Below are 23,338 nucleotides of genomic sequence, written 5' to 3'. Positions count from 1 at the left end.
CCAGCCGAGTGACGAGCTTTATAGCAGCTACACGGTCTGCGGCCATTAGCGGTACAACACTGCTATATGTGGATTTGTCATTTTTCATATGGCCGCTATGACAGTAATGTGGCCTTTCGGGGTACGTTTCCACGGTCAGTAAATGCTGCGGATTGGATACTGCGTATCCGCATCAGCCAGATGTTACAGCATAGTGGAGGAGATTTTATGAAATCCCATCTCCACTGTGCGTGCAGGGACGCCTCCGGCTTCCCTGTGTACACGGACATGCGGCGCATCTTTCAAGACTGCAGCATGTCTATTTATGGTTCAATGAACTCGTGCGGAATCACTGCACGTACAAAAGCCGGCAGCGCTTTGGACGGAGCTGCGTCCAAACACTGTCAATACTGACCGTGGAAACATACCCTCAGGGTAAGTTTACCTGAACCAGATTTGTTCCCAGGGCCGGCCCGAACGTATAGGCAAACTAGGCGGCCGCCTAGGGCGCCGACCCAAAGGGGGCGCCAGAGAAAAAAAAAGAAAAAAAATTATAAAAAATCTTTTCAAAAGGCAAAAAGTTTTAGGGATGGAAAGAAAAGTGTACATATTTAAGGGCAAATATGACGCAAGAGAGGTTGGTTGGATTGGCAATCTGAAGTTGCTGAACAAATTAATCTCGGTGACTTAGTGTCATCCTTTTCAAAAAAAAAAAAGGGCAAGGAAACAAAAATTTTAATTACCTATGGTCGTTTTTGTTTTGTGTTATTGATTACTTTGTATATATTTGTCCTATACAACTTCTCAGAAGATTAAAGAGTTAGGGGAGAGTTAATTAATCATTGTTGTTGTTGTGGTTTATTTTGCTCCTAAATTTATATCCCAAGTTTTCATCTACTGCCAAGAATAGTAGGGGCGCAACAAAATAGTTTCGCCTAGGGCGCCGTAATCTCTCGGGCCGGCCCTGTTTGTTTCCAAGAGTTTTATGACCGTCTCTCATTCGTGTTAATGGGTCTTGATCGCAATGTTCACTGCAGAAACAACCCCATTCATGTGAATGGAGCTGATTTTCAGTGGCAAAAATTTGTGCAACATTTCTGCCACAGGTGATTCTGCCGCCACAGCTGAATGGATCCTCTCTCAGGTTGTGTAGGAATCACACTGAAAATTTCCAGTTCAGTGCCTGTGACTGGGAATCATTGCCTGTATCTGCAGCAGAACAATAGTCACAATGCATTGAGAGCAGGTTGAAGACTTATTTTTTTCACCCTCTGGATTTGAAGCCTATTTCACCCAATGCATTGTTATTGTGGATTTCAGGCCACTGCAGCCAGGACTAATTGCAACGTGGGTGGAAAGTGCTTACTATAAGTGACTTCACCCTGTATACTGTAACACATATGGAAAACAATATGAGTGCAGCGCTGCCATCGTCTGCCTCCTTCTCATCCGCTCAGTCTACAAATAGCATTGTGGGGGCTAACGTACAGGGAAGAGAAGCTGGTGTTACCGAGATACCTGCTGAATCAGGGAAAAACGGGATGGACCCGCTCTGCGCACTGCACTGCACTGCCTGCCAGTTTCCGGGTTGAAGTTTTGGAAGGGATTGATTTTTGGATGATTTGGTTATGCATTATTTAAGATGACATTTACACAAAAGTATTTTGGTCACTAGTTTATATTAGTATTTGTAAGCCAAAATTGGGGCCCACGTGATTGGGGCTCAGTCACACGGCTGTATAAATCGGACTCTGGTGCACGGACTGGACGGCAGCTCTCCCCACCCGAGCGTGACACCTTCCTGAATTTCTATGAAGCTGTCACACGGAGTGGGAGAGCCGACGGCCAGTCATGCACTGCGATCCGATCTTGGTCCCATTTATACGGCTGTCTGCACTCTTAGGCCTCTTTCACACATCAGTGTCTTCGGTACGTGTAGTGACAGTTTTCTAACGTACCGTAGACACTGATGAATGGGTCTATGCACATGTCAGCGTGTTTTCATGGACCGTGTGCAAAACACTGAGACATGTCCGTTTCAACACGGACACACGGCCCGCAACACGTGCTGCACATGTGCACATGGAGAACTGTTCACACTGTCCTCCGTGCTCACGGATGGCCACCGGGAAGAAGCGGCTACTGTAAGCGCTGTTCCCGGCGGCTGGTGCTGACCGTGGCTGTGATTCTTCTCTGCTGCTCTGTGGGCAGGAGAGAAGAATGAATGAAAACCCGACGTGGGGTCCCCCTCATTTTATGAACCAACCAGACGAAACTTACAGCTGGAGGCTGCTGTTTTCAGGCTGTGGGGGGCCAAGATCAATGGCCCCTTACCAGCCTGAGAATATCAGCTCTCAGCTGTCAGCTTTAGTCAGGTTGGTTGTCAAAAATAAGGGCGACCCCACTCCGTTTTTTAAAATTTTTTATTTAAATAATTAAAAAAACAGCGTGGGGACCCCTCTATTCTTGACAACCAACCTTGCTGAAGCTGACAGCTGAGGGCTGCAGCCCCCAGCTGTAAGTTTCGTCTGGTTGGTTCATAAAATGAGGGGGGACCCCACGTCGGGTTTTCATTCATTCTTCTCTCCTGCCGGCAGAGCAGGAGAGAAGAATCACAGTCACAGTCAGCACCAGCCACCGGGAACAGCGCTTACTGTAGCGCTTCTTACCGCCGCTGTCCATGTGGTCCTGATGCGGCTCACGTGCGGCACATGGTTGGCACACGTGTACACACAGACACGGATAGCTCCGGTACCGGTTTTTCCGGACCTGTGAAACTGGCCTTAAAGAAAGATTTGCACTTTATTTTTCATCTTTTGGATCTGCTCCTAGCTTTTGCTTACAATCATTGATATAAAATGATGACTTAAAGTGCTTTCAATTAAACCTAACAGGAGATTCTTGTTGTCCATGTGTTATTGCATCCGCTACAGCAATTCAGTGAAATAATATTTTGCAAGAGCCCTTGTGGACTATACGTCTCAGATTACAGCGCGTCTCCCCACCCCACTACCCTAGACACACAGGTCCCTCTCTACATGTGTTTAGTGGAACAACCACAGGGGCCCTGCCTTGGCCTAGTCATCTGAGACGCACAGTCCCCAAATAGATGTTCTAAGCATGTTTTCTAGTAAAGAGGGCAGTAAGCCCTAGATGGTGACAATGGTGTCAAATGTGGCCACCGGGTAACGGCCAAGATTGTTTGTTTTCCCCTCCGCCCAGTTTTTGCACCCATTGGTGCCTACCTTACTGGATCACGGGACCAGAACCCCATGGGGGTTAGTAGCGGTGGATTCCGAACTGTGTGCTCCAGAACTTTGCTCCCACTTTAACCTTTGGACTGGCCCCACGTTTAACATGCAGCCCACCATCGCTATCGGGGCCCGGGGTCCGCAGAAAGGAGGGAGGGGAAGACTGTCTCCAGAAGGACTATGGCCACAATATAGACTGTTGGGTCTGAATGAGGCCCACTTCAGACTTCGAGCATCAGTGCTAAAGGGCCTACCGGTTTTTGTGGACTATGGACCTACCTGCAGAGAGACTGGTACTCTGTTGTATGTGTTCTTCAAGGTTGCTATGGCCTGGGACGGCCATGTTTAAGGAGGGGAGGAGTGCAAGAGGGTGGCAGTTCCCCTCAGTTGCACCCTCCTCTCCTTCCGTGTGACCCTTCTGTGCACTGTTTATAAATGTTATGTATTGTGCTGTGTTTGCCTGGTCCTAATGTTTACTATGGTAATGTATGTAACCGTGTGTTAGAAGTGGGGAAAGAGTTAAGTAACTTAGGGGGCTGGGTCAGCAACCTCAAGAGCAGACAGGAAGTCTCAGTCTGCAAGCAGAAAGCCCAGGTACTTGGGCACTTAGTTCAGGGCAGAATGTTTATTGCAGAGGGGCACTGCCAGACACCCCAGAGACTGAGTATCAGGACTAAGGACTTCAACACAGGCCCGCAGGACTTTGTAAGGGCCTTTGCTGAAGGGGTCTCAGGTGCCCAGATTCCAGCAATTGGTTTTTCTTCGAACCTCAGCCACTACGGCCGTTGTGGGTACGGTCGTAGCAAGCGTCAAGGAGAGAGCAGGAAGCCAGTGTTAAAGTCACCTATTTTGTCCTCCTTGCATCCTCGTTCAAATAAAATTAATTTTCCCTGTTGGAGAGCTGCTGCATCCCTGGATCTTTTGTTTCTTGGACTGCTGAGACCCAAGGAACAGAAGGTAATTTCTGGGGAAGTACTGTGTCGGTCCCGTCTGTCTATGTGCAAGGCCGGGGGTGCTCGCTGATAGTGTGATCTGTGGACTCTGCCTATGTACTGTATCTGTAAATAACCCGCAACTACCCCCCCCGCCCAGTTTACCCTTGCTACACTGTCACAGCCAAACACAGAGGCTCTCCATGCATGTCTTGTGCCTGTCACACAGCCGCGACACATGCAGCTGCGGAGCCAATCAGCTGATCAGCAGGCGCGCTCCATATATCCGGGTTCCCTCTGCAGCTTATTCGGCAAGTGCTATAACTTGCCTAATAAGCAGGGACCCGATCAAATTCGCTCAACTCTAGTACTGGCACCTTTTGAGCTCTTGCCTCAGGACAGGCAGTGTGACAGTGCCATAAGAGGAGGAGAGCTGATAGAAGGATTTGTTATCTGACACAGCTAAGCTCAGCAGTGCTGCCCACACAGACTGCCAGGAGATGAAAGCTCGATGGTGTCAGGAATGACAGACAGGGTATTTGTAAATGTTCTGAAGTGAGTTCAGGCTGTCTGTCTTTATGTGTCTCACTCAGGAGTAGCCTGCTCTAAGCTGCTGGGGGCATGTTCTTTTTTGTGTGTTGTTGCCTGCTCATGATTGGTCAATATTATACAGGGAAAGAAGTACACGCCAGCAGTGAAAACTATCTGATGTCACCCAAACAAAAATTAACTCATTAGCTACCATCTACTTTGCTTATATTTCTCTAACTTAGGCCTCTTTCACACATCAGTTTTTCGCCGTCAGGCGCGATCCGGCTTTTTTTTTGTAAAACCGGATCCGGCAAAGTGCAATGCCGGATCCAGTTTTTCCCCATTGACTTGCATTAGCGCCGGATCGCGCAGGATGGCATTGCGTTTCATCCGTTTTTTGCCGGATCCGGCTACTTGTCTCATTCCGGCTTCTGGAAAAAACGGCTACTGTAACGTTTTTTGTATCCGGCGAAAAAGCCGGAAGCGCCGGATCCGACGCTTCCGGCTTTTTGCCACAATGAAAGTCTATGGGCGCCGGAATGCGCCGGATCCAGAAAAAGACGGATCCAGCCACCGGATCCGTTTTTTTAAGTCTGCGCATGCTCACATCCAATTGGCCAGCCCCCAGGAAACAGATATAACCTGCTAGACGGATCCAGCAGAAAAACGGATCCGTTTCTACAGTTCTCCAAAATTTATGCCGGATCCGGTTTTTCTAAAAATAGCCGGATCCTGCCTGACGGCAAAAAACTGATGTGTGAAAGTAGCCTAAGAGGCACAATTAAAAAAAAAAGCAAAACATAATAATGTTTTGTTTTTTATAATAGTGGTTTTGCAGCCACTATTATATTGTGTCAAGTTCAAGATGAACAATTTGGTGAAAGGTCCTCTTTTTAAAGCAAAGGAACTCAAATATTGTTCCTTTTCTGGCATTTATCAGCAACTTGTCTTATGTTGTTCATTCTCTGTGTCCTTTGCTTGCTTAACTTAATTAACGATTAATGTCTATGATTGAATGGGCGATTGTTAGTGATCAGTAACTAGTAATAAGTGATTAACCTGTGATATCAATTGAGCATTTTTATCGCTAAGGTATGAAGACTTGGGAATGTCACGAATTGATTGATCTTAATGTTTATGCCAGGATGTTTTTCAAATGCAAAATATGTGGGAGATGGCAGAAAGAATTCCTGTCTGTAATCATTACTTTCAAGACACTTGTAGAGGAATATGCTGTGTACACAGCCCACTGAGAATGTCTAACAGCTCACACTGTGTGGGTGTCAGCTAGATATCAAAGTGATTGCTCCAATCCAGAATATCGCATACGTGGATAGTAAGTGATCAATAAAATCATTGGATTTCCTCACAAGTGACTAGAGATGCTCTGCAAGAGGGTAACTAGAAGGATGGGTGCAAATAGTTCCTTTGCTCAATATGAGGACACCAGCGCTATTAAAGGGGTTGTCCACTAGGACTCCCCCTTCTTAAACTAAATGTTTGACCCCGATAAAATAATAAAGCCTATACTCGCCTCCACTTCCAGCACTATTCCTGCGGTGTCAGCACTCGCTCTCCGCGGGACTGTGATGCGATGTTGTGATGCAGGCGCCCAATCAGCGCTGGCGTCACTGTCTCCACCTTCATACAAACTGAACATGAAGAGGAAGCCAGGGATCAGCTGCAGGCTGGACATCCTCTTCATGTTCAGTTTGTCCGAAGGCAGGGACTGAGACGCCAACCTTGATTGTGCGCCGACGTTATGTGTCACAACACCGCATCACAGCCCCGGTGAGAGCAAGTGCCGACACCGTGGGAACGGAGCCGGCATTTGAGGTGATTATAGGCTGTATTATTTTATCGATGCCGGACTTTTAGTTTAAGAAGGGGCTGTGCTAAATGATGCTTGCAGGGACAGCCTTTTGGACCGTCCCCAATAAGGAGTACAGTGGTCCAGTTCCTGTGAATATACTATTTCTCCGGAATTGAAAAAAAAATAAAGAAAATGTCATTAGTAATTTATTCCTAAATAGATGCTGCTTACCCTGCTGACCTTCCTGTCTAACAGGAGTGGTGAGGGTAAGTTAAAGGGGTTGTCCGGTCTAAATTGATAAGTCTGCAGTCACTCTGTGACAGAAGACTTATGAATCCCTCCAGCACACATATTTTGCACTATGAAGATTTGCCGGTTTCTAAGCCGGGAATGACGGGTAGGTATTGTATTGAGTAAGCCGTGCCTACTAGATGATCGCACCAACTGGACGCCACGTCACTTGATGGGGTGCAGTCTCACTTAATAAAAGTGTATGGAGCGAGGCTGTGCTCACTAGAAATGCTCTGGCAGGGAGTATGCAGAACCCATACGTACCCATCGGTCACGATTAAGAAACCGGTGAATCCTCACAGCGCACATTGCATGCACTGTAGTTATTCATAAGTCTGAGGTCACACAGAGTGATGGCAGACTTATTAATTAAAACCGGACAATCTCTTTAAAGCTGATCACACTGCTGTCCACAACTGCTGTCCTGGAGGTAACAGGAGTGCTGAGGTAAGATGAGGCTGCTCACGCTGCTGTCCTTCCGCTCTAACTGATCTATTATTAATATTATTATTTAACCGCCTTTAGCTCGATCTCTAGCCATGGTGACTTGATGTATGAACACTCTGTAGGAAGATCGATCTTGTGCAAGCCTAGATAGGTCCATCAGAGTCTTCGCTGCCATTATCTTGATTGTATCAAACCATCGAGTTGCTGGTCTTCCCTTTCGCCTTGTTCCTTCTATTCTTCTGACCATGATGTCCTTCTCCTGTGATTGCTCTCTTCATATGATATGTCCAAAGTAGGCAAGTTGTAGCTTGGTGATCCTTGTGTCGAGTGACATGTCTGGCTTCATTTGTTCCAAAATTGAGTTGCAAGTCCTTTGTGCCATTCATGGTATTGATAACATCCATCATCAGAAGTATGTCCCATTCAATGGATTAAAGGACTTTTTAGAAAAAGGATTTGGTGATTGCTACTTTTCATATTTCTACTACATGTGAACACTCCTCTAGTCTGAGCCTATGCACCACGATACAATTCCATAATGCTGTGTTTCATATGAAAGTACGAAATCTTTGTTAGCGTGTTTATAGTTTGGTGCCATATAACCTTTCTCACCTATTATAACATCCTTGTTCAGCACCACATTTCGAAGGCGATGAGTCTTCTTCTGTCTTGTTTCCTATCCATATGTGACTACTGTCTTCATAGACAGTGAAATGTTCCTCGATTTTAAGACCTTGTCCAGAGACTTCATTGTTGATTTGCCCATAGCTGTTCTCCTATGGACTGGTGCTGATGTAAGAAGAGGCTGCTTGTACTGCTTACACTGCTGTCCATTCTGTCTATGTGATCTAATATTTGAGACACCAGGGGTCCTCAGGTAAGAAAAGATGGTTATACTGCTGTTTTTCTGAATGCTGAGAGGCTGCAACACGGAAATAACCTATACCAGATACCAGGGGTGTACACTGACAGCTTGGGGCCCCTGTGCAACAAATGTGTTTGGGCCCCTCTCCCTGCCCGGTATGCTGCTCATGATGAGGGCAATCTGGGACCCCTGGAGCCTCAGGCTCCGAGAAACAAACCAGATCGCCTTCATTATTACTGCCCTGCAAGCAGGATGGTCCATAGCAATCACAGGGCCCCATAGCAAAAGTTCTGTTTGGGCCTTCCCACACCTATTAAAATATATATATATATAGTTGTGCTCTAAAGTTTACATATCCCAGCAGAATTTTTGCTTTCTTGACCTTTTTTTCAGAGAATATGAATGATAACTCCAAAACTTTTTCTCTACTCATGGTTAGTGGTAGGGTGAATTCATTGTCTATGGAACTAATGGAAATAGCCGAGCGCAGCGCTCGGCAGCTCTATAGATAATGGAGAGAGCAGAGGCCGAGCATGCACAATTCTGCTCCATGCAGGTTGAGACTGCAGACCCCTGTTCTCAGAATCTCTGGGGGGCTCAGTGGTCGAATCCCTAGTGATCAGTAAGTTATCCAAGATCTGATGGATCATACATACACACACATATCATACATATGCAGTACATAAGCACAGATACACACATATGCCGTACATACATACACATACCATATATACACCGTACATACATATACTGTAAATACATACACTGTACTGTATATGTACACTGTACATATCCACATTTATATACATATATAGTATGCACATACCATACACACATACACAGATGTACAAACACACACATACATATACTGTACATCCATACACACATACATAAACAGATGCGCGCATACACGGTACATACACACACATAGCTATGCATATACAGATGCTCACATATACATATACTGTACATACACACCCATACATATGTACACAAACACACACATACTAATATATGACATCAGGTGGTCAGATGAGCCCTGGAGGAGGTCGGCCACATAGTTGAGATCAGCTGGAGAGGACTGCAGAACCCACTGTGGAAGATGGAGACACAGCAGAGAGGACTGATATCAGCCCTCTGCTGCAGCAGTGCTGTCCCGTGCAGTGAGCCCTCTTCCCCCAACCTCTTCTTTGTGAGATGCTGCAGCCTGCTGGGAAGGAAACAGTGCAGGGAGCAGAAGACCCCCTGTAAGTCCTGCTCTTCCTCCAATGTTGTCCCTAGTGTGCAGTGCAGCCCGGGATCCCTGACTACAGGTGAATACTCACCATTGGGCCATGAAGGAAGTCAGAGATGGCAGCCAGTAAGCACTCTCATCAGTCTGGTGGAGAAAGCGCTCATTGGCCAGCGTCTCTCCCTGCATGACATGCCCCTTTTTGAACTCCTGCACTTTGCGGGACACTCTCCACTGCTCTGGGTAGTCGCATGGTTACAAGAGGGAGTGTATGACATGCTGCATGACACTGGGCCCCTCTCACTCCCACCCGTAATCTTGACTCAGTGGCCCCATAGCGGTGGAATACTCTGCCACTATGGGCAGTAAACCCCTGCCTGCAAGGGCCCTCCTCCATCTTTGGGTGCAAAGGCAGTTGCACTGGCGGTATGTCCACACCTACCACATACTGTGCATCTATCATAAGGTCACAGCAGCAGAGGTACTTCTGGTCATGCTCACAGACACTTGTACTATTATCAGTATAAAGATACAGCAGCTCTATTAATTTACTATAATGATTACCTTACTAGTCATGACATGTAATTTGCAGTATCAAAGGTATTTAGAAAATTATTAAAGCAATTGAAACATAAGGTGATTGAAAAAAAAACACATACTGTGACACTGAGTCACTTCTCACGGAAAAGCCATGAGTTGTGGAAGTCAAGGAGTCCAAGATCAAGAGCCAGGAGGGTATGTTATAAACAGAGGTGAGAGACAAAAGCATATCTGGGTCACAGTCCAGAATTCCAAGATGAGAGATTGGCAAGGCAAAAGGGGAAATACAAAAAGTAGTCAAAAGGCAAATCCAAGATCTGGCAACAAGAATCAAAATATCAGAGTACAGAGCAAACACACCACTGAGCTGGAAGCTACAACTGCCAGTAGTCCCAATGTAAGGGGGTGGCAGCGCTATGGACAGTAGAGACAAGCTGCCCCTTTAAGAGACAGCACCCCCTTGGTTAGATCAGTGGGACATTCTGCGCTTCCCTGCTGTAAAGACTGTTTGGTTTCATCTTCCAGACTACAGAGGGGAGGGGCTGCTTTTCTGTGTGTAGGAGAGACCTGAGATTTCTGCAGGAAGCAGGTGTGCCTGCGTGAGCTGTGAGGAAAAGAATGTTTAGTCTGCGACTGTGACTTTGTAAACTATTCTGGGGAATAAAAGGTGGCTTTCCTGTCTTGCCGTGAGAAGCCAAGAAGAAATGACAAGAAAGGGATCCAGAGGAGGAATCAATCGTTCCTAGGAGCATCATTGAACTTGCACACAAGGAAAACAGAGCTTCCAGGAAGAAGTGCACACCATCTTGCAAAGCTTCAGGGGCACCCGGGAATGGACTGAGATACCAACTACTGTGAGTGTTAACCCCATGTGCGCACGTTTAGGGTTTAGGATAGGCTGCAATAGACAGAGCACGGTAGCCATGTGGCCGGAGTAGCAGCGGCCAGATAGATTATAGTTAGAGTAGCAGCATACTTTACTTTATTGCATTGTTTTGCCTTTTGCAAAATACACTGATCTGTAATAGTTGGTGCACCGTGCCATTTGTACGGCCCAGCTAGAGAATATCACTTTTGTAAATTGTTTTATGTCATTGCATACCCCTGTTTACAATTAACTAACACTGCATTCTTTGCCTTTAAATAAATTAACCCTTTGTTGCTTGCACCTCATCTTGTGTACCGTAGTCTCCCTGCATTGTGGTGGTGCCCCTGCCATCGCTTCACCAACATAGTCAGCCAAATAAATGGCCAAGCAATCACCCTGAAAGTGCGACACATGGAGGATTTCCAGCAGGCCCGGCATAATTAGGTTGCAAGGAAAACCCACAAACAAAACTGACAGTACAGCATGATTCTGCATATTATAGGATGACCGAGCTGTCACTCACAATGCTGACATCCCGGCATGCCCATGCAATCCATAGGATAGCTGAGCTGTCACTCACAGCATTCCTAGGACACAGTACGCAGTGGGATCCTGGCACTTGCTGTCATGATCCAGGACGGGGTTTCGCTTTGGCCCGTCCTGATCAGACTGGGGGTTAATTGTTCCGCCTCTCTCTGGCAGAGGGCAGCTATTTAATGCTCACTGGACCTAGGTCCAGTGTCAGTTATACTCCTGCCCTCGGCTGAGTTAGTTGACCTTGTGCGTACGTGTACCTTGTGCCTGATATCTTGCTTGCTTGTTTGGTTTTGATCCGGTTCTGTCCCTGTTACGAGTTCTGCCTGCCCCTCTTGTACTGCGCTACCTCTCGTGTATGACTCTCTGCTTGTGACCCGACTTCTCTCTGCTCGTCCCCTTGGTACCACGTCGCCCTCTTGTGTATGACCTTTGGCTTTGTCTGACCACCCGTCTGTTTGTCCCTCCTGTGCCTCGTTTGCCCGTACTGTTGTGACCTCCGTTTTGCCTGACTCTTAGTTGTTGGATAGTGTCCTGTCATATCTGAAAGCAGGACGCTGAGCCCTGCCCCCTTGCAGTCACCTGACCATAGGTCCTGTGCCAGCTTGTTAACTTCAGTGTCCGCAAGTTCTGTGCCTCTTTACTTTCCGGCGCTGACTGGACCCTGACACTAATAGTTTGAAGCACGCATTGTCACCTCTGCTGCCCTGCTCCACAGGTATCTATTAGCACTGTTTCTGTACTCAGGACACGCGCACTGGCTCAGTGAGCGAGTGTAGTGCGGTGTCTCTGACATTTGCCTCCTGTACTGGAAACACTCCTGCAATATTGGCACTGCAATTCCTGTTGGTCAGGTGAAATTGCCACATTATGTCACATGACCTCTGCAGTCAATCAATAACCGCTGCTCAGCTCCAGTCTTTCAGTAGTCCGCCAGAGCAGACATCTGATTAGCTCCAGCAGTCATGTGACCTAATAATGAAATGTGACGACCCGGAATCACAGCACTGATACCGCAGGAGCAGTGCTGGTCCGGAAGGTAAGTATAACTTTTTTTCATATTTTATTTAAAGCACAGTAGCAGTTAAGAAAACATTGCTCAGAAGTTGACAAACCCTTTAATAATGGCATTTTCTTTACTTTTCTTTTTCTTTTCCTTCTTTCCTTCCTTTTTTTTTTCATCAGTTTCCTTCTTTCCTCTTTCTCCTTTTCCTTGTAGAACACTTTTAAGGTGGCAGCTAAATTTGCCCACTAGAGGACATGTATTGAAAGGTTCCCCCATAGAGCTTCTTCTCTTGGAGGTCAAACTTACCTGTTAAGTGGGGAATCGAACATCACAAGTATATAATCTTGCCTAAATAAACTTTGAATTAAAAGTAGTACAGTTGTAAATGAAGAGCATCATATTTCTAAGCAGGGTGTCCTCGCCGATTCCTCAGAATTCTTCATGCTCCTTGTTGCTTCTTATGTATAGGCAGCTTAATTTTTTTTTTTTTATATCTCTTGATTTTATAATTTATATGCCTCATCAGGATTTCATACAGATGTCAAGCCTCCTTCAATGCATATAAATGGGATTTTTTTTGTAACTCTATTGACATGCAGCAAAAAAAAGGTTCAAATTTTTGGCACAGCAGAAGCAAATCAGCCACAGAAATAAGTAGCCAGGGCCGGACTGGCCATCTGGCAATTCTGGCAAATGCCAGAAGGGCCTGTCTGGTCATAGGCTGCCTTGTCTGCTACGTTGTTAACAGAATTGGTGTTCTCAAGACACTCATACTGTTAAGAGTTGTGATGGAGCACAAAGTCGCTGACTCCGTCACTTATCCCAGCAGGCCACGGGTATCATTAGAAATACTGGTCTTGTAGAAAATCTTCATTTCCTGCATCTACAGTAATATTAGTAATATCTCCCACCTGGTTCATGGGTACGGGGACAGCATGGGCCTGTGTGATTTCAAATGCCAGGGCTGAATTTCAGCCCCAGTCCATACCTGTAAGTAGACATTTACTTTTCTGTAGATTCAACTTGGAGGCTCAGAGTATTAGCCTTCTTAGATGACAAAGTGCAGATATGTAGCATAAATATGAGTGTTAAGGTACTGTCACACTTAGTGATGTACCAGCGATCTTGACCAGCGATATGACGCGGTCAGGATCGCTGGTGCATCGCTAAGTGGTCGCTAGTGAGCTGCCACACTGGCAGATCTCACCAGCGACATAGCAGGGGTCGGGGGTCGCTACTTACCTGTCAGACGCGGTGATCCTGATGTCCTCCCACCCGCGTCCACACGTTGCTCATCGTCACAGCAAGAAGCTGACGACGAGAAACGGTCCAGGACGTTCTCGCGCGATCAGCGATAGCCAGCGGGGGAGCGGTCGGAGGTACGTATCACACATAGCGATATCGCTAGCAATATCGATATAACGTCACAAAATCCAGTGACGCTACAGCGATATTGCTAGCGATATCGCTTAGTGTGACAGGCCCTTTAAACTAGGATTTCTGAAGAGTTCAGTAGTAAGTGTCAGACTAAAACCAACACATGAATATACCCATAGGGCTGCGCATTCATTGTTATTGGTTCAACCCGCAAAGAGACTAATGTACAGTGCGAGGCATCACCTCCAGCACAAAACAGGGCAGTAATTACTGATTAATAGTGACAAGCTAATTGGTTTCTCACATTTCTGAAATGATGTAATCACTCCTCCAGTACGGCAAATGCAACAATTAAGAAAAAAAAAAAAAAAGTGTTGTAGATGAGTCTAACAGACTCTCGTCTTCTTCCTCCTGCTGGGATCATTTTGTTTTTGTATCAAGAAAGTGAATTTAACAAAGATAAAAAAAAAAATGTAAAAAATCCACTCAAATGTGTCACATGGTTTACACCATTTTAATAATGCATATTCAAAATTGATAATTCTGCCCCTAGTCCAAATCTACCCTCTCCTGCCCGAGGACCCACATTGTCAGTTTTCCGCAATGATCATTCATTTGCTAATTAATAACGATTTAAGGTGAAGTTTTTAGTTTTCAATAATAAAGATACAACAAAGTAACTGCCGAGTAGAAATGAGTAGTGATGGGCAAACCTCTGGATGTTCGGGTCTGGCGGGTTCGGCAGAACATATTAAAAAAAAGTTTGATTCGGTTACCCAAACCTGGATTTGTATTTCAAGTGAAAAACTTTATTCTGGGTGCTTTTTATTTACAATAGGACTATGGGCTTAGTAATGGAAAGACGTCTTATAGATGCCACTTCATTAATAAGCCTTGGGCTTGATGTCACCGAACAATACAAACACTAACCCCACAAATATTAAACTCACTTGCCACCTCTACAGGGCAAGTGGGAAGAGTTAAGCAAATAGCAAGAATTCCAGCATCTAATAGATGCAAGAAGAAGGACCGTACCGCGGGTAGCTATTCTGTGCCGGTTCCGGAACCGTCGGGGCTGTCTCCTCTGTCAGGGGAAAAGCTTAAGGGACCGGACCAATAATTACAGACAGAAGCAGGGGGTGTAATTAATGGGGTACCGCAGAAGCACATGCGGAAGCAGTCAGAGTTGGTGGGAACAGCGAGTGCTCCGGCCCCGGAGTATCTGTGCAGCGCAGGCCGATGCCCAAACTCCGCCACCCCCGCCGCTGGCAGAGACTGTAAGGAGAGATATGTAGTGTGTCCGTCGATTGACACAAAGCAAGGTGCCAGACGACACGGGCCTGTGAGTACCGTGCGTGTGCCGCCTTTAAAGAGACTGGGTGCAGGACCATTACTTGCACCCGGACTTCCCAGTGTACATCCGCTGGAACACAATGGGCGCAGACGGCGTGGTGGCCCACGCTCTCCTGACTACTTCAGAATCTGGACTAGGGGCAATGGAAGGTGCTGAAGACCGACCACTGTTGCTAGAAGACGAATCCGCATTATCTTCAGGACCCTCACCAGACAAGTACTACGCCAACCTCACCCCCTGCTTTGGGATTCACCTCATCTCAGAGAACGCCTGACAGCTAATTTGATCTAGCACGAACTGCCACTATCTGTTCCCTTGTTTTTTGCATTGACTCTGCACATGCATCTTCATGCATCTGAACTGCATTTTTTCTCCCTTTAACCGTTGCCTCCCTGCGTGAAGTATTTCTCTGTTAAGTAAAACTGTTAACCCCTGCTCTGCCTCGTCTGTCACTGCATCCTGCAACCTGCTCACATAGATGCACCTTTTCTGGGCAGCTGCGGGCTGCTATTTTTAGGCTGCTGGGGCCAATATCCATGGCCCCTTACCAGCCTGAGAATACCATCCCCTAACTATCTTTTTTTAGCTTGGCTGGTTGTCAAAAAGGGTGGGGACCCATGCCGGTTTTTAAAATAATTTAAATCATCTTAAAAAATGACTGTGGGACCCCTCTATTCTTGATAACAACCATGATAGAGCCCTTGGATGTCAGTTTTGCCTTGCTGGTTATCAAAAATAGAACAGACTCCTCATTATTATTTTTTTATTTATTTTTTAGCAATTACTTATTTATAGCGCAGGTGCCAGGTGAATACTCCCATCTGTGGTGCCTGCTCTCACTGTTATCAGCGACAGCAGCCATAGGCTGATGAGAGTTGTATTCTCTCATCAACCAACACCTGTGACCAGTGGTACACTTTTTCGGCTGGTCAGCTGCTGGCTCACGCTGTCATCGAACAGAGCGGGAAATGCAGCTCTCTGAATGGTGGTAATAATCTTACTATCGATCACAGCCACCAGTGTTTCTCTGCATGACAGCGCGGGAAATACCCGATGTTTGGGATGCCAAACCTGCACAGTAACACTGAATTACTGGAGAAGTCTGTGTTCGGGATCCGTACCCAGTAGGTAGGTAGGTGTTTGGTACAGACCCCAAACTTTTCTGTTCGGGCTCGCCCATCACTATAGCTGAGCGATTTGATTAGCACTCCTCTGGTTCAGCATCCAGATGGTCCTGGGTTACAGGCGGTCTTCACTTCTGCACTTGGCATCCAGATGAAACTGTGCCTGGGGCGTAGCCATAGGTGAGTGTCATGTGTCTGACACCTCGAAACGTTCTTACAGAAAAGATAAAGAGTTTTCGGTGGCTGTGTGTATGCTGGCAGTGTTGCTATTGGTACCTTGAACTTCAGACCAGTCCCAATCCACTCTTCACCAGGTCCATTAGACTTCAAGACAAGAACACCAGGCACGTTCTTAAAAACAAGTCACTCTTTACATGTCAACGCACTCAGGTACACAAGTCAGCATGCAGTTAACATCTTCTATCTCATACAAAGGTACATTCGTATCGGTGCCGGGCAACAGCACTTTACATGTGGATGGTAAACAAGCAGAGCAAATGAGATAAACCTCCACTTTCCCGGTGCAGGGACACGTGCAGTCTGTGATCCCATACAAGGGCCGCTCCTCCTAGTGCCGCTTCCCTCTTCTGTGTCCTCAGCTGGGCAAGACCCTTCCTTCACAGGTCCCCCATGTCTGTCCAACACTGGACTCATTTCTTCCAGTAATGGATTTCAACCACATGCCTGTTGAACAGGATCTGTCGCCTCCAAAATTCCATTACGATTCTTGCTGTCTTGTGCCTCTCCGCTCCAAGCTAGTTCTGTTCTTCTCCAGAACTCTGCACACTCCATACTCCACTTAAACTAACTTCATCCTCTTCCTGTAACTACCCAAAGATTCCAAATCCTCCTACCCACTATGGGCCGTCCTTAAAGTTAACTCTCTCATAACTTCTCTATTCCACTGTTTCTGGGCGAAACTTAACCTTTCACCTAGTTCTGTACAAGAATGAAAAGGAAGACAGTGATCTCTTGAGACCATTGGTTAGTACTGCAGCCCACAAGGAAATTTATACTTGCTATTGTAAGGAGATGGACCGGATCGGGGGTACCTCTCTTGCGCTTGCTCCGGAACTGTCGGGGCTGTCACCATTGCAACCCAGACTGACCTTTGCACTCGACAGCAGGGGGCGTGACTAAGATAAAAAAGCCTGGGCGCAGGAAAGAGAGGAGACTTGGCAGGAAGACGCAGCGCGCAGCAGGGGAAGCTTGGTGCTCCGTTCTCTGAGCACCGTGACAGCACAGGCCCATGGTATAGATTCCCTTTCTGCCAGCTACAGTGACTGACCAGAGACCTGCCCTGTGCCCGTTGGCTACCGCAACTGAAGGTGCCAAACGCTCCGGGCCAGTTGTTACCGCTCGTGTACCAGGTGACTCTCCTAGAACTGTGCCCTTCCTCACCCACATACTGCTGACATGCTACGTTAAGCTCTGGCAGTGTTAGAGACTGTGCTGCACTTTGCATAATGAATCCTGGACCCAGGACCCCACACAAGACAGCAAAGACTCACCGCCACCGCCGGGAACCGGATCCTCAACTTCTTCAGGACGACACCGGAATCATCATGCACCAGTTATGTAGGCGCCACCGTTGGAACCTAAGACTGCAGTCAGGAAGCCGTTGGACTGATAAGTTAACCCTTCATGAACAGTTACTATACTTATTACAATTATCCCTGCCTATCTTTTTCCCTCCCTGCGTGGAGTATCCCCCTGTTTAAATAAAATCAACGTTAACCCTTGTTCTGCCTGTTGTGCGTTACTGCATCCGTCAATCTGCTCACACTACCACTAGAAAACTTTTCACACAACAAGAATCATTAGCATGTTGCCTCAATCTCTTCTGGGGGGACAGGAATCATTATCCACCCTATTACACAGAGGAGTGCAGGATGCCAGAGGTAGAAAGGAAAATCAGCTATCACGGAGGACTGTCTTGATGCCAAACCAGGGCAGCGCAAAGCAAATTGCCCTTTTTCTTCTGTCTGGTTAAAGGATTTATCCATGACATTATTACTGTCGGCTTAAAACCTGACAGGCAGGTAGATGCTGACTACCTGCTTGTTCTACCCGTTGCCAGGCCAGCACAGAGTGGTCACAGACCTCTCCTGACGGCGATTCAGCTGCTCGACGTTAATAGAGCAGCTCTTCATCTCCTGTCTGACGATGGGGCGTGACTGCTGATGTCATGCTGATTGACAGCCGGCTCTCCGCAGTTAGGCTGGTTTCACACTTGCGTTTTTTTGCGCTGGATTTTAGCGCTAAAAAACGCATGCGTTTTTTTTCTTATATTTTGCATGGGATGCGCTTATGTGCGCATACACATGCGTTTGTATGCGTTTTTCCGCACATGCGTTTTTTTGCGGTATGCGCTCGGGCGCACAAAATGCATCCTGTTGCATTTTTTGGGCGTCTGACTTGCCTCAAAACAACGCATGCGCGCGCAATGCGTTTTTTTACAGCAAGACACCCATTATAAGTCTATGGGTGCGCATATGTATGCATTGGCATGCTTATGTATGCGGTTTTTTTTAACCATTAGTTAGACAATGGAATTTAGGGGTTTGAGTTAGAGTTAGGGTTAGTTAAGGGGGTTCAGGGTTAGGGTTAGGGTTTGGTTAAGGGTAAGAGTTAGGGTTAGTATGGTTTGGTTAAGGATTAGGGTTAGTGTATGGTTTGGTTAAGGGTTAGGGTCAGTAAAGTCATGGTTTGGGTCAGTGTGAAAGGCCACCTAATGTTGGAAAAAACGCAAACGCGGTAAAAACGCATACAAACGCATAAAAACGCTGCGTTTTTTTCATGCATGCTCATAAAAATGCTTGAAAAAAACGCAGCGTTTGTATGCGTTTTTTTAATGCATTTTTTTGCGGGAAAAACGCGCTGCAAAAAAAAGCAAGTGTGAAAGTAGCCTTAGACAGCTGGCTAGTACTAGTAATCAGCATGACATTGCACTCACATCCCATCATCCGAGCAGCCCAGAAGAACAGCAGCTGAATCACTGGCAGTGGTTGCTGCTCTGTTGATGTGACATAGACGGAACCTGCTCATGCGCTGGCAGGAGTGGTTTGTCACCACTCTGTGCTGGCTGAGAGTGGCGCTGGGCACAGCAGGCAGGTAGATAGCACCTACTTGCCTGTTTTTAGGCCCGTAATAAAAAATACTCCTGTATAAAAAAAATTTTAAAACCTGTAACTTTCTACTTATCCCCTGCTTACACTCAACAAGTTTGTACTTCTTTGTCCAATTTGAAGCGTCTCAGACGTGGATAGTTATACTCATTCACATCCTCTTGTTTTCTTTTTTTTACCTTATTTAAAAGACATGCTACCCTTTTTGGTGAGTGATGGCGCCTCTAAGTGTTACGCATAGTAGAAGCTGCTGATAGCTTTGCTTTATTTTCACATATATTACTATAAGGTGAATGGTTTCGGAAACTAAGTAAGATTTCTCTTGTCTCTGGGGACTATTGTCAGGATAATCTCATGTTAAGAGAGTCAGCTTCCCAACCTGTCATCTATTATCCTGTTTCACAGCCGACCTTTGGCAGCATCAATAAAGGAAGGTACTGTTTTACGATTTCATGTGGATTTTTAATGTTGAGGGTTAAATTGATATTTTCAAAATCAGCTAAACAAAGGATTCACATTTAGGTCCATGTCCTATCTAACGTCTAACGCTGTTATAACTGGTGTATCGAGGAATTTTTTCGCAATCTACATTTTCTATTGTCTGCTTTGATGGATTTATTTTAAAAGGGAATGTTATTGGGATAATTTTTCCCCTAAAAAACTTTTTTATATAGTCCTGATGCTCTCTGAAAGATATCATCCACACCTATACTGATCCAATTTTCTGATCCCTGGCCAAAAAAAAAAATTGTTGTATTCAATCATATGCCAATGAAGCTTAACCCCTTCGTGACCTTGTTTTTCCGTTTTTTTGTTCCCCAATATGGCCATGCGAGCGCTTGTTTTTTGCGGGACGAGTTGTTCTTTTGAATGACACCATTGATATTATATTGTGTACTGTAAAACGGGAAAAAAATTCAAAGTGCGGTGAAATTGCAAAAAAAAGTGCACTTCCACAACTGTTTTTGTTTTGCTTTTTTACCATGTTCACTAAATGCTAAAACTGACCTTCCATTATGCTTCTCCAGGTCATTATGAGTTTGTAGACACCAAACATGTCTAGGTTGTTTTTTTATTTAAGTTGTGAAAAAAATCCACATTTTCTAAAAAAAAAACAAAATAGTCTCCATTTTTCGTGATCTTGGGCTGGGTGATGGTTTATTTTTTGCTGATGTTTTTATTGATACCATTTGGTGCAGCTATGATCTTTTGATTGCCCGTTATTGCATGTTAATGCAATGTTGTGGCGACTAAAAAAACGTAATTCTGGCATTTCGATATATATATTTTTTTTTTTCACGCTGTTTATCGATCGGATTAATTCTTTTTATATATCGATATATTGGGCAATTCTGAATGTGACTATAACAAATTTGTTTTTTTTTTGTTTTTTTGGCAAATGGGGGGTGATTTAAACTTTCATTTTTTATATATTTTTAAAAACATCTCTCTTTTTTTTACTTTTTACATGTTTCAATAGTTCACCTCTGAGATAGCAAGTGATCATTTCTGCTAAAGTGCCAACCTATGGACGGGAATAGTAACGCGCTTCCGGTGCTGTCATGTTAAATGCCACTGAGAGCGAACAACAGGATGTAGTGACAAGCAGGAGGCAAATCAAGGGTTAACGGGTATTTATTACAGGTGTTACTCCTCGCAGGGAGATAAAAAGTTGAAAGAGGGAGTTTGGGATTCAACACAAGACTAAATATTGAACAAAAAGGTAAACTTAACAGTCTAACATTTTTGGAGGGAGGAGGCTTGAAGAACTCATTGTTGTGCAGCAGACGACGCGTGAAGTCTCTTGCCTGGAGGAACATGAGGTACTGTGTCCTGACAGCCGCGATGTGTCCTGACCCTCCGATACGTAGCTTCGAAGTCCTGGAACAAGCTGTTGGTAGAGAAGGAGCCTGTGGAGCTGCTTTGGATGGACAAAGTTAAGCGGTGGAAGTCAGGGGCATACTGTCCGACCCTGCGTGGTCCCCCTGGTCAGGCCTGCAGCCCGCTCCGTTTACAGTCAGTGGTGTGGTACGGGACGTCACTTCAGTCTGGGAGGTGAGCAAGCCAACAGTCATAGGCTGCTCACGGTTCGTCGGCGTCTGGGATGGCAGTAAGCAAAACGGCCTGGCCTTCTGATATCGTCCTGAGGAGAGTGAGCAAACCTTCCCCCTACTGCGCACACTGCCTTCCCGCCAATGACCCCGTTTTCTCACGCTCCAGAAGTGTTATCTCTGTCCCTCCCCCTGCAGTCAGGTGCCCAGTTCTGTCCTGGTCAGAAAGTCTCACTCCTGGCAACAAGGGTGACAGCCCCAATAGTTCCGGCCCCGAAATGAGAGAAGCACTGCTAGATGTATTACTAGGGATGTTACTGGCCCGGTCCATCTCCCTACACCAATGTACGATAAAAAAATTACGGGCTCATCACCGTTGCCCGCAGCAAACAGGGGGAGGCCACCTTAGATGTACCTATACGTCTATGGTGATAAAAGGGTTAAGTTCTCTGGGAGTGTCAAAGCACTTTTCAAGCCTCTGTCTTCCTGGCTGTATTTCCCACTCTTATCCACCTTCCTCTGTGGGACTGACAACTCACTATCAGTCAAGCAGAGTACTATGGGCCTGGAGGCATAGATTTAGGAAGTGCTTTGATATTCCCAGATCACCTAAGCTTCATTTGCATATACATCAAATCAGCAATTTATTTAATTATTTTTTTTTCAGCCAGGGAGCAACAGATTACATCAGTAAAGGCGTGGGTGACATTATCTTTCTTAGGCTGGGATCACACTACGGTGTGTGATGTGAGAAACTCGCACGAGTCTCTCGCATCAACACCCAGTGCTACCGCCGGCACTCGGGACCAGAGTGTGCCGCTGCATGTATTTCTATGCAGCCGCAGCTCCGGTGCTGAGTGACAGCGGTAGCGCCGGGTGTTGATGCGAGTTTCTCGCATCACACACGGTAGTGTGATCCCGGCCTTAGAGAGCTAGTCAGGTTCCCTTTAAAGGGATTTCTCTATAAGTATAGCATAAATAACACACACAGGTATAATGTAGCTGTTGTGAGGAAGCAGTCGCACCCAGAAACCAACAAGGCCCAAATGTCTATTCTTCACTTCAGAAGGCGCCAGTCATATAACGGCAATTGGTCAGTGTGGGGGCTGTTACACGTTTTGCTTTGCAGCCGAGGAACCTTTTAAATTAAAGAGGTTTTCTAATAAAGACGTTATCACTTACCTATGGGATCGGAGATAAGTTCAAGATTGATAGGGGTCAGACAGATGAAACCACTACCTAAGAGTCCCCTTTTCTAGTCATCAGTGAGGGTCTGAAATGTCGGACCACTTCAAATATATAAACTGATAAATTGGATAGTTGACAAATTTTTGATTTTTTTTTTTTCTCACCGGAAAAAAACCACTTATACCTCTGACACAAAGTAAATGAATATATTAGGAGTCCAGGCCCTATTCACATTATACTCCTTTGGAGAACACCATGAAGCTGATTTATCAAAGATAATGCAATGTAACATAGTAACATAGTTTTGAAGGCTGAAGGAAGACCTTATGTCCATCTAGTTCAGCCTATTTTTAGTGCAGCTGTTCTGTATTGTTGATCCTGGGGAAGGCAAAAAACCCACAGAGTAGAAGCCAATTTTCTCCATAGGGAAAAAAATTCCTTCCCCTAAGCTGGGTCAACCATCTACCTATAATATTCTGTTAATGTCAATGGAAACGTGGCAAACTAGTCCTCTTGTTTCTTTTTCAATAAGGGCTGTGAAAATGAAGAGAACTTGATCTCTTGTGAAAGGTCATCTGTTCTAATTTTCCATTAATCTTCATTTCATTATAATATTTTAATTTTTTTAATTCTGTCCATTTTTCAGCAAGTCGTAAAACAATACCTTGCATTGCCATCATCTAGTTGATTATCTAAAATCTGCAATATTTAACCATACAGTACCATCAACGATTGTGTAACATTTAACACGATATGCAATACTCTGGATTTTTTTTCTCTGATGGTGTTTTACTTTTGCTGATAAAGAAATATATTCTAGTTGGTGAA

General features: G+C 45.5%; 1 protein-coding gene across 7 annotated transcripts in view; it reads left to right on the top strand.

Annotated features, from left to right (window-relative positions):
- Positions 1 to 23,338, top strand: part of PROM1 (prominin 1) — a 317,825-nt gene that overhangs the window by 7,523 nt on the left and 286,964 nt on the right. The gene's annotated exons all lie outside the window — the stretch shown is intronic.

Source organism: Dendrobates tinctorius, unplaced genomic scaffold (genome assembly GCF_039654945.1).
Source record: "Dendrobates tinctorius isolate UK_male_01 unplaced genomic scaffold, ASM3965494v1 ptg000039l, whole genome shotgun sequence".
NCBI classification, from domain to species: Eukaryota; Metazoa; Chordata; class Amphibia; order Anura; family Dendrobatidae; genus Dendrobates; species Dendrobates tinctorius.
The sequence above is the reverse complement of the archived record's forward strand: the minus strand, read 5'-3'. Positions and strand labels throughout refer to the sequence as shown.